Here is a 12057-nt window from a genome sequence, read left to right on the forward strand (position 1 = left end):
CCAGGTTATCCATAAAGAGCCAAAACACGGCGATGTTGACGGTTCGATGACACCGTACCAAACATTAGACACCAGTGCATACACATCGGGAGTCACGGAAGAGTCATTTATTGAAACCCCATTGATGCCTAAGTGCCTAGGCTCTGACCCATGAAAAAATAATCCTTTCAAATTTATGAGACAGATGACCCCATCTTAGCCTTTCAATTGATGGATGACCTTTGTCCCTGTTTGTTTTGGATTTTGACAGCTGATTATGAGTCCAAAACTGATTACTGGAATCAAAATTATACCCTGTTTTGGATTTTGAGAACCGACTTAGTCAAAACCTGATAATTGAACTTAAAATTGCCTCTGATACTCAGCTCTCAAGATCTAGGTCCTGTTTGTTTTAGATTTTGAGAACCTATTTTGAGTCCAAAACTGATTATTGGACTTAAAACTGATCACTGAACTCAAATTTGCGTTCAATTTCAAGTCCAATAATCAATCTTGGACTCAAATTGATTCTCACAATCTAAAACCAACAGGGCCTTCGTTTTGGTGTATTTCATAGGAATCTGATTAATTGTGGTGTTAATAATTGGGCTATGATATTTTTCGCCCCCGTTAACGTGATTTGACGTCAAGAACAAACGTTAAAGTTGCCCTATGTTCACGTTATAAGGGGGGCGAATGCGTACGGAGAGGGGGTGAAAATATCACCGCCCTAATAATGCCACCATAAAAAACAAAAGAAAATATTTTATGGTTTGGACTTTACTTTGTGTTCAACTTACAATTATTGGGCTGCGTGAAATTAAATTTGGTTTGGAAATTGGTAGTGGTTGGAATTCTTATGATGTCAAAGTCATATGATGTCAAATGTCACCGAACGAAGAAACAAAGGAATTTTGCATATGCTATTTAATTCTAGCAAACATTGTACATGTGGGACCCTTATCTTGGATGTTCATTCGGTGGGTTCTTTTTCTTGATGAGTCTGCCTCAATCTTATGATTCTTCTCTTGAAGGAATAGAAATAAAATAAAATAAATTGCAATCAGTATCCAAATGTCTGAATAGAGGGAAATAAGAATAGGTTGCGGATTCCAACACTTTATTTTTGTAAATCCAAACGCACCCTGTGGGGAATGATGTTCCCATGCCAAATGCTTAATAAGAGGGCACACCCCTATTTGTCGTTATGGGGGCATTGAGGAGGTTGGGGTGGTTATAGTCATGGTTTTAAATTTCAGTTTGGTACCGGTTTTGGACTCCACCGAAATCGAACTTTCGGCCAAAATCCGCCGAAACAATAAAAACTCTATTTTATTTAATACCAAATTTCGGCCGAAATTACCAGCCAAAATTTCGGTAAAATATTAAATTAATTAAAAAAACAAAATTTTGGGCGAGATCACGGAAAAAAACAGAAATTTCGGACAAAATAAAATACCATTTCGGGTTTATGTGGTTTCGGTGTCGGTCTCAACCGAAATTTCGGATTTCAGTCGAAATTTAAAACCATGGTATAGTTACCCAAACCAACCATAATCTTGAAACATAATGTAAAAAAGAAAAAGCAACCACCAATACTAGCTTTAAACAAGAAAGGAAAAAAGAAAAAGAAAGACTCTTTTTACCCTCAAAACTTGGGTGTATTGATACTTCATTCAAAAGCTTGACAACTTGGTAGTTTAGCCAAAGTAAACTTGGTAACTTTTCCTTAGTAAAAAGGCATCGTCTGACTCAAGGCTTTTTGAAAATACAAAAGGCTACGGATGGACAGAAACATTATGCACTCTTCATTTGGTTGCTAGTAAAAAACAAAAATCCATTGGATTTTTGTGGAAAAGTGAGGTGACATCAGCATTACCTTGGAAGTCTTCCGTGTAATTTTATAGGGAATGGCCCTCTCTCCCTTTCTCTCTCTTTTCTCTCTCTCTACTCATAATGACACCCTTGTCTAATAAATGCTTGTCCCATCTCTTGTCTCCTCCCTTTTTCTACAAAAATTCAATGGATTTTTTTTTACTTGCAACCAACCTCCGTTTTCCCACTGAGTACTCACCGGTGATTTTTCTACTGTGACACACAATTTTAAAATCACTTTATCTAACTTATCATAAGCTTATTTTTGGGAATCAGTTGGAGACTTTAATCAATGATTGAAACTACTTCAATAAACCCATTTAAAAAGGGTCCATGACAGAGCATGTTGAGCTCTATACTTTAATCCCACATATGTATGTGCCTTTGAAATGTTCCAGTCCCTCTTTGGATACCTCTAATAATCATTTGCACATAATCTTGGGGATTTGCTAAGATTATATGAGAGTGCAGCAAAATCAGTTGAATTAATAAATGAATATGACAAATATGAGCCTATGTGGCTGCACTCTCCTGCAACAGCCGTTCCACAAAATGCCTTCCGCGAGTCCGCGACGGTCCCTAGCAAATCCGATAATCTTATATGCAAATAGTTACAAAGTTAAATATGATTTTTTTGTAAATAATGGTTAAAGTACTCGTACGAATGTTATAAATAATGGGTTCCTACAAGGCTATAATGCACCATTTGCATATAAAATTAAGTTAAAATAACTGTATTTACAAATAAGAAAGCTAATTCTGGTGGCATATAAAAAGAGGCCCTTTGTCTTGCACGGCAAGCATGTGAACGTAATTTAGAAAGAATGACATATTTTATTGGAATCATTGGAACTTCTTTTCTATTCTTTGTTTCTTTGTAGCCAGCATGTCTCATAAACAACCCAAACATCACCGTCATGCAAGTAATAAGCTGGGCCTTTGAAGGGTTTCATGAATGAACATAAGTTGGGTTGATCACTTGAGAGAAGAAAAGGAAAAGAATCAAATTTGCCATTTATATGAACTTCTCTGGAGAAAGTGTTGAAGAAATCTATTTGAAAATGACTTTAGATTGTAACTCAACGGTTTTGAAATGTGTTACAGGAACTGCAATGATCTTATTTTTCATTTGATGAATATTAATACAATTCAGTAAGTGGACCTCATGCACCATTGGTGATTGGTGCAAACGACGGGCCCGCATTGGCGCACATAAATCACTCGACACGCAATGAGCGGATCCCATTTCTTTTAACTAATCCTTCTCGCTGTCGTGATCAATCAAATTATTTGCATTAATCACCCTGAGGAACTGTTTGTTTTGGATTATGATAACTGATTGTGAGTCCAAAACTGGTTATTGGACTCAAATTTACATTTAAGCTCCGTCCGTTTCAAATTTTAAGTAGTGCCTATCTATCCTTTTCGGTGACGAAAAAGTGCGTAGATATTTGATGTATTTTTGCACACACCTAAGCCCTAATTGTACTTTTTATGTAGCCTTCACAAGTAGGTTGTATTAGAACTATTTTGTGCCCCCAACAAGTAGGTCCACTTGTACTCTACTGTGCCCCGACCAGACATGATTTCCATCGGATCAGCCATAACTTCTATTTTTCTCATGGAATCGAACTCAATCTGAAAATGGGAGGGGATAGAATTGATGAGGCATAACCGCACGAGTGGACAGTGAAAGCAAATACGCAACTTCAATTTTATTTTTATTTTTTCATGTTTTCCAACGTTTTCTCATTCTCCACTCAGTCCCATCCTCTGATTTTCCCTGCGTCTGCATATCTTTCACAAATGACACCACTAATATTCTATGGGATATATTTTTATCGTTACCAAAAATGTCCTTTAAGCCCTATTCGTTTGAGATTATGATAACTGATGGTGAGGCCCCAAACCGAGTCGAATAATTGGTTTGGGGGCTCACCATCAGTTGTCATAATCTCAAACGAACAGGGCCTTAGGAATTTTGGTTTTGATCTCATCTTGATTTTTGTGTAATACCTACCAAAATCACTCCCTATCCACTTCATTCCTTTAAATTTATATTTTTCATTGCTGTTATAAATGTGTTCTGGTGACAGTTGATTCAATGGGGTGCCCTTGCAGCTGGGTTTTCACCACTAATATTCCTTGACCCAAAATACTCAACTCAACTCAGCTAAGCTTTTGTCCCAAACTAGATGGGGTCGGCTAATGAATCCTTTAGAATATATTCCTCGACCCAAAATCTATATATAAGAATTGCAGGATTGGTTCCCATTCCATAGTCAGGAAATATTATTTGTCTAATTTTTACATGCGGTTCTTAACTTTTGTATACTAATTTTTAAGACTTTATTGTCGTTTTTAAGTACTCCATGCTTCTCGAAGGACTAGTGCAAGTGAAGTATTTAAGACTTAATAGCTGTTAATTCTTTTAGTAGTTGGGATTTGCTAGGGACCATCAAAGAAGGCATTTTGCGGAGCGGCTGTTGCATGAGAGACGAGCCACACAGGCTCACTTTTTGTCTTGTTTATTTAATTCATCCTATCCCTTATCCCCTAATTAGTTACTCTAATTTCATAAATTTGGCATGAGATATGAAATTAATCTTATCCCAAGTTTAATGTGTTGCAGGCGAAAACAGTGTTGAAACTTACCCTCCAATTAAGGGACGAGAGGAAGAGATGACAAGCATGCACCGGATTTAGATTGTGACAGAGATTAAAATCTTGCATTGAAATGGCAAGCCCAAGCCCATAATCAAACATGCTTCGGTCCAAGCTCGAGCACATGTGAAATAACTACAATTAACTTGATAAGAGCCTTATAACTTGAGCTCTTACCAAGTTATAAGGCTATGTCCTCTAATAATTATATTCTTAATTGTGCCAATAGATTGTCTTTTTCTGCTTTTTATTATGTGATTGTATTTTTTATCTTCAATCAATGATTTTGCACTGTGGCAGTCTAGGAGAAGTTCTATTTTTCCTTTTAAGTAATGCTGGTTTAGTTGCATTATACGTGGGAATTGACATTTCATGGGAAATATAGGCAGTGCTAGAGATGGTAAACATATTTTAAGGCAGAATCAAGTTATTATCGTGATGGACATTGATATGTTCATTTGGGTTTAAAATTTGCTAGATTTTTCTTAAACTTGATATATGACGATTGTGATTGCCCACATTAAAAATTTGCCATTATTGTTATACTATATCTGGATATTTCTAACAGCTCTTTGAATGAGAAGTTGATATTTTCATCAACATGATATCTTAATCACGATAATAGCTGTCTGTTTTGTCTCAGTAATGTTGTCCTTGCTTGTTGCCGACCAAAACAAGCTTTTTTCTCGTTCGGATCGTTTGATCTTATTTTCTGAACGAGGTTAACCTATGAATTGTACTTCCTCTATTAGAGTCGTTGGAGTCATTAATTCGAAATCCCCATTTTCTCGCACACATTACCATTCATTAGCTTGCAATGTAAGCTCAGCCCCTTTCTTATCAAGTTATTGACAGATTCTTGACCATGAAGTTTATGAAATCTATGTTTACTTAATCTGATGCATTGTGGTGTATTCTTTCTCACAGCTAGTTATACTATTGCCTGGTGCTTCAGTTCTTGACTATTAAGTTATTAACATGTTCTAGAACTGTGTTTCACCATCATTTTTATCTTATCCCAGCTCCTTTGCACACACATGCTCAATTCTGTGGGATGAAGAAAGCAGAGAACAATATCTATTGAGGAGATGCTTTATGAAATGAGAAGTTACACACACACACACACACATGTACGTATGTATTATCACACATCCTGGATGCATTGTATTACCATGTTTCATAGTCTATGTGATGCAGGATGTATAACTCCTAGTTGAGTTAGAAATCCTAGTTAAATTAGAATTCTTAAGTTAGAAGCAAGTTTGTAGGAATTGTTTTAGAAATTATAGGAGTCATATTTTAGTAGAAGTAGGAGATTTAGTTGGTTTAGAAGTCAAGAAGAGAAGAGGAAATTTAGTTTGTTTAGGAGTCAAGAAGAGAAGAGCTTGAAACTCTGTAAATGTTGGACGTGTAGTTGTGTAGAGGGCACTTTTTCATTGAATAAATTTAAGTTTGTTGTTTGTCTCTATCCTTCTCTTTCCTTGTGGATTAAAGGTTGTTTTACCAGTGCTGGACGGTGATCCACACCCCCCCCCCTCCCCCCCCCCCCTCCCCCCCCCCTCGCAAGCTTTCACTACGTCACTATCATACATATGAAGCTGTACCATGATTGATCTAAGCCATTCATGCAGTAGACCAAATCTTAGATGGTTCAATGCCCAAAAATCTTCATGATTGGATGATTTTAATTATTGATCAAGATCCATAATAGGGCCGTACAAAATACAAATATACAACACATAAAGCAAAACAACTAAACATACTGAAGAAAAATAAGAGAGTACCATAGGTGAACTTTAAAGACCTTTCATTGTGGATCGAGTTAAGCATCCTCCTAACACTGCAACTTACGAACTGTAAATACTTACCCACATATATACTCAACTCAACTCAACTCAACAAAGCCTTTGTCCCAAACTAGTTGGGGTCGGCTAAATGAATCTAAAACTAAAAAGAAATAAATCTGTTCCTGCTTCTATTTTCTCTTTGTACTGACCATCTTGGTCTTTTTTCCGTAATATAATCTTGGGTACTATTCAAAAAAAAAAAAAAAAACATCAGTAGCAAAACTATATATATTTTTTATACATCTAAGGCGAAGAGCACAAAAAAAAATCTAGATCTTTTACTTCACTTCAAGGATACTCAGTGGCTAGATACTCAAGATCCAGAACAGAAAGAAGACATAACACAGAAGAAATAATAATGTCAGGAACTTTAACAACCTTCTTGTACTTACTGCCATTCAAAAAAACAAAAGAAAACCTTCTTGTACATACATAATATAATTAAGTGGAAGCTCTATAAGTTTTACTGTAAAGTGGATACAAAAGCTCGACCAGCACCAGGAGTTATTACACAAAGGAAGTACTTTTTTTTAATTTGTGGGGTCTCAATATCTGAAGAATATAGTTAAGAAACATGGAGATAATAACTGTCTTTTGTAGATAATACCTAATGTGCATTGATGTTTGATAAAAGCCAAAGAACTCCAAACACCACCTGTAAGAAATGAAATCCATTACATTTCAAAAAAAGAAAAGAAATGAAATCCATTAAAGCTATGTGTTGCAGCAAATTGACCAATGACCCTTGTATTCCCTCCTGTTTGCCTGTTCTCCCTGACGAGTGAGTCGAGTGACGATTACATAAATGATTATGTTTTGGTTCTGCTCCACAAGGATTACATATACAATTCTGCAGAACATCCAGAAGAAAATCAGTTAAAAAATCATGCCCAATTAATAAGGAAACTCTTAATTGAAAGTAATTTAGAAAAACTACAGTATCAGAATTGTCTTTCTAAATTTCTGAATTATCACCAAAGTTTATGGTTGGTAAAAATTGAAACAAAATTTAAAAAAAAGGTGTTAATAACTGCAATCAATGTGCATGGCTGATGATCCATACGCATTTGAAGTGTTAGTTATTCATGATGGAAAATATCCTAAAATATCATATTCAATTTGTATATTTGTCTTAAATTCCCTTCAAGCTAATACATGTCTTTCTAAATTTCCGAATGATCAGCAAGGTTTATGGTTTGTAAAAAGTAAAACGACATAAAAAAAAGGTGTTAATGGAGCCTTTTTGACAGGAATGCATAAAACCCAACACAAAGGAAACACCCCATAGGCATAATGCTAATACTAAAATTAGAAATGAGGATAAGAGGTAACCTGAATGCTCATGACTGTTGGCTTATTCAGCTTCCTCTCCACTTCCCAATCTTTTTTTTTTTGAAATGGCCCTCCACTTCCCAATCTTGGTTTAATGGATTCTGCACTTCCTCTACCATTGCCCAAAACCACAGGGATTATGGGTAAGAAATGAGGAACATAGAATTTCACTTTGACCTTGGTTTCATCACTTGAAGGATTGGCCTCATAAGCAGTCCCTTCGAAGTAACTCCTCTTCCCATATAGATTTTTCAGGTTCGTTTCAAAAGAGTGGCTCTTTTGCTGGTTCTATTCTAGTGGGTGATGAAGATTAGAGTTTTTTTGTTAGAATTCTATTGAAATTTAGAGAAAATTTTTAGGTTGGGTTCAAGGAAAAAAATGTCTATTCCAGTCTATATTCATTTGCTACTAAATTTGGGTCTCATGTTTCCTCAAAAGCATGTTTCCATGCAGGTGATGCCTTAGGCCCTGCTTGTTTTGGATTTTGAGACTCGATTTTTAGTCAAAAACTGATTATTTGGCATAAATTAAATGGCCTCAATGAATATGCAAAATCATGGTTGGGTTTCTCAATTAACTATCTAAACAAAGAAAAAAACTAAAATTAAAAATGCAGATCATTTTATTTTTTTTGAGGAATCAAATGAATCATGGCAGGAAGTTCACAAGAAAATTTGGCCAAAACGCTCACAAAGAGCCCAACATACCCCTTCCAAATTAGCTGATTACGTAATTCACAAGTATTGAACGTTTTGCTCTCTTAGGCTTTGTTTTTGTCGCTCATATGTGCTGAGTCTTGGTTCTCCCTCTCTCGCATGATCTGAGTTAGGGTTGGTTTTGTGCTTTTACTGCATCATTTTTCTCTTTATCTAATAAATCAGTAGGGGTGCACGCTAAACCCCAGCTTACCCATCAAAAAAATGTGGATCATTAATCATTTCACCAAGTCCATAGAATGGAAATAGCATTAGAAGTGAGAAATTCATTATATATTCTGTGTAGCTGGACATAGTAGAAAGGCTTTTTTATAATGGATTTTCATGTCTCTAAATTGAGAAGAGCCTTTCTTCCAAACTTCCTCCGTCCATTGTTTCACATGCTTCAAAACCAATAATCGTTTGAAAAATACCAAGAAGATATTGGTGGAATTTTTTTTATTTTTTTATTTTTTGATGTTTCTGATTGTTGCTTTGTCTATTTTGGGTAGTTGGATGGTGGTTGGAGTTTCAATTCAAATCGTTGGTCTCTTCTTAAGGAGTAAATGAATTTGGACACTTTAGGTCAATCAAAAAGTAAATAAAAGGAACCCATTTAAATTTCATGACATCCAAATCATGTATTAGATATGAACCCATTTTTAATGCTGGAACTGATTCAGCTTATGTTCACTTGGCATCATGAATGCTTAGAAAGTCATTCCTCTCCTCTTGTGGGTTCTGATCCAAATGTTGGAATGTCAATACTCAATAGCTACCTTTAAGATGTGTGATCTGAAGGATATGGCAGGAAGTCCAAGGAAGTTGGTAAAGCCAGTTCATTATGCAAATCAGAGTTGTCTAAACAGTAGTAACATCTTAATTGAATAGTCATGTCCACATATACATTCATGCATGCATCAATCTTGGACTTCACACTGCTTTTGAAACATAAGGGTAGAATTGCTTGCGAACCCTAGCATTGGACATGGACTCTCTTCAAACTTGTCCACTAATGGGAGATGCCATATATTCCTGTGGAAAAGTTTTTTTTTTTAAATGGACCTGTGGTAGAGTTATTGAATAGTTTAATATTATCAGGCCATCAAATTATTGACCATGTACAAGTTTTCTGTTACTGTTCAAATAAAAATTATTGAGGACTGCAAAATGAGTATGCAACATAGATTAGCTATGTATTTCAATGGTCACAATTATTATTAGTTGTGTCAATACGTTACATACTTGGGAGAACTGATTTTCTTCTTGTTCAAATACCGTGTATTTGCTTGGTTTGCTTGGTCATGAGTGTGTCTGATTGTTGGTTCCTAATTTTTAAGGCACGGTAATACCTGACTACCTGTGTGATTCAGCAATTAGAGAGATCAGAAAAATTGAATTGTTGCTATGCCATAAAATATAATAGACTTTCCAGTTTCTTTCTATTTACTTGCTTCTGCAAAACTCATATGTAGGATGAAGCCTAGTGAACCATCAATGCTAAACTCATCATTACCCAATTCAGATAGCAGGTATTCCCCTCCCTTGAAAGAGTCTACACGGTTCAAGAACCGAGTGAAGCTTGACTTATCTAATTAATCTCCGCCACTGTTTAAAAACTCCCTTGAGTAATTGACTCTTCTGGAGTCAGTTGTGTTTCCCTTGGCTGAGTTCTTATTTGCATTCGAGTTATACCTTACAAGTCATTCAAAACTCCTCTGTCTTGCCTGAGTAGACTCCCTTTACCTTAACCGAGTTCTCGTCTGAGTCTGAGTTTTTAGACTTCAATCTCCCCTTTGCCTCCTGCTGAGCTATCCATATACCCTTTGCCTCTTGCTGAGCCATCCGATAACCAAGTTTGTTCAACCAAACTCTAAACATAAAAGCTCGTCTATATGACAGTGCTTCATTTTTTATTCGTTCTTTGGAATGATATGAATGGGTAAGGTATAATCCCCACACACTTTTATCCTATAGAACTTGTAGGTCAGGTTGCAGACGAACCAGGTCCAAGCCAAAACAAATCTTAAACGCAGCTCACATTCTAATCAGGCCTAATTTTGCTGCCAGACCCAACCCCCTCCTATTTTAATTAGATGGTCCTGATCTCTGATTAAACATGGATTAAAATGCAAGATTTTAAGGCTTTTGCCTTTATGTTTGGCCTCAATCATTAAAATGGGTGCTCAGAAAACTTAAGTATCCTGTTCTCAGAAAACTATGGCTAACCCGAGAGATAGATAGCCACAATCCTGTTTGATGCCCAGGACGCAAGCAGCTTGGGAAGAAAGGCGAAATGAAGAAATCAGTTGCTGTCCAACAGGGGGAATCAGATTAGCAAACACGTTCACTTCTGAGACAACAAAAATGTATGAAGGTAGAGTAGTCTTCATAGATGATCCATTCTCTAAAATGTAAAGTGGGTTGCTGTAATTCCAAAGGTAATAGATCCTATTTTTAATAGGAAAGAGACGTGCTCCCCAAATTTGAAATTGACACTACTTCAAGCATAAAACAAAAAGAAAAAAGTATAATTGTGTCCTTTACTCCATCTCCACAGGACCACTTCACCCTCTAATCATGGAAACTACCAATGAAAAAAAAAAAATGAAAAGTGCAGAAGAAAAAGAAATGAAGCAGAAAGTAAGCGAAAAATAAATGAGGTCTACCGTGGTCTCCGTCTTGCTCAACGAAACCTTTGCATAGAGTATTTATTCTTGATAAGCCAAATCTAAAAGTATTTATTCTTGATAAGCATAATTTATTGATCCAAGTATTTTGAATCTAATTATAGCTGAGGGGAATGGCATTTATCCTGAGGAAGATCCTCCATGGGATCTCTCTCCCTCGTAAGGTTTTCATAGTCTCTCTTCAACGTTGAGAGATTCAGATTTTGGTTTGTTGTTTTTCGTTTTTTCTTTTCTGTTTGAGCATATTTTCAATTGGGTTTCTTACTTATATGATTCTCTGACTACATCTAATTTCAAAACCACTAAAAACCAGTTTCAGCATCATCTTAACAGAACCATGGCCGGGTTGATTATCTGAGTTCCATCTCTCTCCCTCTCTCTCTCTCTCTAATCCCAAAATTAGATCTATTGTTAGTGCAGGAACTCTCATAATTTCTACATGACGAAAATTAGTGAAAAGATAAGCATATTAATTTTCAACTTTTCATCTAAACTTCGACAGTAAAGCTTAGTTTCCTTTTATTTTCGAAGGCAGTGAGTGAGAGATTTTATAGTGAAGAGGTTCTGTAAAGATGAAGACAAAGATCGGGAAAATTAAAATTACCTGTTTTTTTTTAAACGTACTTCGCTAAACTTTTATAACACGGGACTTGCTACCCAATTTTGCGGGAAGCCATTTCGCGGCTTGCTTTTGCATGTGAGGATTGCCACAGTGGTTGACTCTTTAGCAAATATAAACTGATTCATTTAATTCATCTGTTGTGGCTGTCCTCACATGCAAAAGCCGCTGAAATGTTTCAAAAAAAAGTAGGAATACGACATACAAAAGCTCATGGGAAGAAGTGGCTTTGATGCTTACAACAGTCGGATTTTTTCGTCGGGATCTAATCAAAGGATCCATCCACCTCCAAGACGTAAAACAGTGACTTGAGAAATGTTTCAGACAAATGTGCATCCCCGCCTTTTTTGGATTGC

The sequence above is a fragment of the Tasmannia lanceolata genome, unplaced genomic scaffold (genome assembly GCF_043159265.1).
Source record: "Tasmannia lanceolata isolate RefF3 unplaced genomic scaffold, GAP_Taslan_0.1 ptg000005l, whole genome shotgun sequence".
NCBI lineage: Eukaryota > Viridiplantae > Streptophyta > Magnoliopsida > Canellales > Winteraceae > Tasmannia > Tasmannia lanceolata.